A 3,418-nucleotide genomic window follows, 5' to 3' on the forward strand; every position below is an offset into this window, starting at 1 on the left:
CATGCATTTTACATGCATCTGGCTTGATAGATCAATCATGATTTATCCATCAATAGGTTGCATTTGAAATCACTTTTTCTGTGTGCTTGCTTTGGATGTGTGAGCACATGGGCGAAGAAACAAGACAGTCTATGTATGACCGGACGATTTATTAATATCCAAAACGAGACGATATGGACACTACGGAGTGCTAAACATTCATACTCGTAGTCGGGGGGTGCTGTCGCGCAGAAAGTCCAAAACAGCCTAGTAGAAGAAATAACTTATGACATGCAGGAAATATAGACAAACACATCCCACTTTTGCTGTAGCTAAAGAATGTAATTTCAGGTCATTTCGGGGTAATAAATATAATATAGGAAGAATCCAGTGCTAATTGATATAACATTTAAAACAGTATAGAAACTATTCTGCCTTATTATGTGTTTGTATAAACCAATCCTAAAATTTTCATTAGAAAAATGCAGAAAAAAATATTATAGAATACAAATTATCTTCCAGAAGTATATATGATTTCTTATCCAATTAAAATATATAAGAAAAAAAAATAAAGCCTGTTAATTAGACAAAAGTTTTTTTTTCTGTCCCTCTCATTTCTGAAATGATGGCTATGCCGCTATGTTTGCAGGGCAGAAAACAGTACATGAGTCATGGTTTAAAATCATATTAAAATGCACACAAAGGAATCAATAAGAGGAATCAGCTAATAAGGAAATATTTTGTAATGTGAGTTAGAATAAATGTGAATGAGCTCTAAGATTTTTCATTTTTTATTTATTTATTATTTACCTTATTGGAATCGAAATTAGGAATTGACAAGAATCGGAATAATTAAAAATTCAAGCGATGCGCAACCTTACCCATACACTGTAAAAAGTAATACCTAGATCAAACTTATAAAAAGTGAGGCAAGTGGCTGCATTGGATGTTTTAAGTTGAGTCAACTTGCAGCCTTTTTCAAGTATAATAAACTCTGTAAAATTACTTAATTCAAACACAACAAAATCAAGTTGAGTTAACTAATAAGTGTTACACTAGTCAGTTAGATAAACCTAATTTTCTTGGTATATGTAACGTATTTATGTGTTGCTACAAGTAACCTGTACTCTTTTTAGTTAGGTTTTATGAACTTTATGCTCATAGTAAATTTAACCTAATCAAATGTGAATAAACATTTTAATTAAGTCCTGGCTATTACCTCAGAAAATACATCTAAATGTCTATATTCTAAGCAGTACAGTTAATCACTTTACATAAACAGACTTTGTCAATAACAATTACAAATTCAATTGAAGAAGAAAAAGATGGGAAGACAGATTAAAGACAATAACATTTATTCAATGTCAACTAGTGTCACTTTTAACAGTGCCTACAAAACATACAAATGTATGCATAGGGTCCAATCCCACAAAGAGCCTCTGATATATCTCAGAAGTATACACCAGATTTGAGTGATATTAGAGGTTGTGGGCATAGACAAGTCCAAACAGGAGGTTTTCTACAGGTTTGGCACACCTCTGACCATGGGCTGTCCTTCTACTGTGATAATCCCAATCGTGTTTGGCTGATGGCACGTGTATATTTTCAGTGGGAAACTGCCAAGCTCAGCGTGCACCTCTGTTTCATCATGACTCTATTGGGGAGACAAAAAAGAATCAAGAGTTTGGTCAGACAAACAGGTAATGATATGAATATAGCAGACTGGTAGAAGACAGATAAGACACAAAGTCAAAATTGTACTTTTTAGTTGCTTAAGGTGATGGATACTAGATGGATACTTTGACTAGAGCATGTGACCAGAGTGAAGTCTACCATGACAATGTCATAGAGTGTGGGTACTATACTATCATGATCTACTGTAGCATGAGTGTTGTCTTTTCTGGTTCAAAGGATACATAACAATAAAACAATGCAATTTTCCTTGCCTGTACCTTATTGGTCATCACATTACTGTATTAAATATATTTCAAGAACAAAGTAATTACCCCATATCATCACAATAGTAATAACATACAGACATAAATTAGATAAGTAGCTTTAAGCCCAGTACATACATGGTGGACACTGATGAGGTCTTCCTTTCCCTCCCACATGTACTCAATCAGGCATCTCAGTACCACTTCTCTCCTTTTCTCCACATAGCCAGACGGATCCTGTCAACAAGTAAAATCTGATCAAAATTCACTGCCTGATGACAGTATCACAAATCAGAGAACCTCTGTATTTCAACCATGCAATTGATGTAAAAGGTTGTACTATACATACACCACTACCACTGTACTGTACAAGATCTCACACTATCACCAGCATCTCACAAAATTGAGATTTAACTGACCATGTAGGCTGTATTTATCAGTTTGAATCAAGCTATTAGTGCAGTAGTAGAAGGAGGCAGAAAGGTGATCATATCTGCCTTCTATTGGTGGTTGGTACATAAAACCTACTTCAGAAATGTAATTGTATGGAGCCAACACTATTGTTTGCAATTTTACCTATGTTTTACTTACCTGGGAATAATTATAGCTTTAACTGTATCTATTCTGAAGTTTTTCTTACCTGTATCTGACGTCTGAAGACCCCAGGTAACAAAAACGCTTGGTTACCTAAAGACCAGAAAAAATATGCATGTTAGAATAAGTTTAAAAACCAGTGGTAAATGTAAAATATTTAAGTAACAGGTTAAAAATAGTTTTATGGTTTTGAGCCAGTGCTATCAAATGCACTTACAACTCTGCTGCTGATAACACGAGGACCCCACGACAGCTGCATGCCCCACTGGAGACTGTGTTATTAAGATGAAATTAAATAAGTCAAGTCACCTTTATTTACACAGCACTTTGAAATATATATATATATATATATATATATATATATATATATATATATATATATATATATATATATATACATAAACCTTCATTATAAGAGGAGTTCTGACCTTCGTCAAAAAAGTCTTCCTTGTTGCCTTTTTCTCTATCACACTTTAGAAAACATCAGAAATTATATATCACTTGAAAACATAAAATCTCAAAATTCATCCTTTGAAACCCATTTTGAAATTCATGTACCATGAAAATTGTACATCAAAATCATGTTACAAAATGTTTTCAGTCGTGAATTATAGGTTTGGATCATGCACTTTCAAGTCTATGTTCAAAAATGTGAATGGCAGTTAACAGGGTAAGTTAACGCTAACTAACGATTAAAAGTGATATTATTGGTAAAATTAAAGCCAAAGTAGTCTTAAAACATAATAGGCATTACTAAAGCACTTGTTTAATTTCATATTAACAACACGGTCTTAACTGCTGTTGTCTTCTGATCGTTGTCTACAAGACTTCACTGCTTAGCACTGTGTAGCCAACTTAGCTTGCCATGTGTGCAGGATAGCTAGCTATACAGTGCAATTTGCAAACCT

At 33.7% G+C, this 3,418-nt stretch overlaps 1 long non-coding RNA gene across 1 annotated transcript; it reads right to left on the reverse strand.

Moving 5' to 3' along the window:
- Window positions 1-1,279: 1,279 nt before the first annotated feature.
- Window positions 1,280-3,058, reverse strand: LOC113074554 (uncharacterized). Its single transcript, XR_003280663.1, has 4 exons — window positions 2,939-3,058; window positions 2,557-2,782; window positions 2,055-2,153; window positions 1,280-1,633 (listed from the first exon to the last, which is right to left on the reverse strand). It is a non-coding gene; the product is annotated as an uncharacterized LOC113074554 (long non-coding RNA).
- Window positions 3,059-3,418: the final 360 nt, after the last annotated feature.

Source organism: Carassius auratus, unplaced genomic scaffold (assembly GCF_003368295.1).
Source record: "Carassius auratus strain Wakin unplaced genomic scaffold, ASM336829v1 scaf_tig00015099, whole genome shotgun sequence".
Classification (NCBI taxonomy): domain Eukaryota; kingdom Metazoa; phylum Chordata; class Actinopteri; order Cypriniformes; family Cyprinidae; genus Carassius; species Carassius auratus.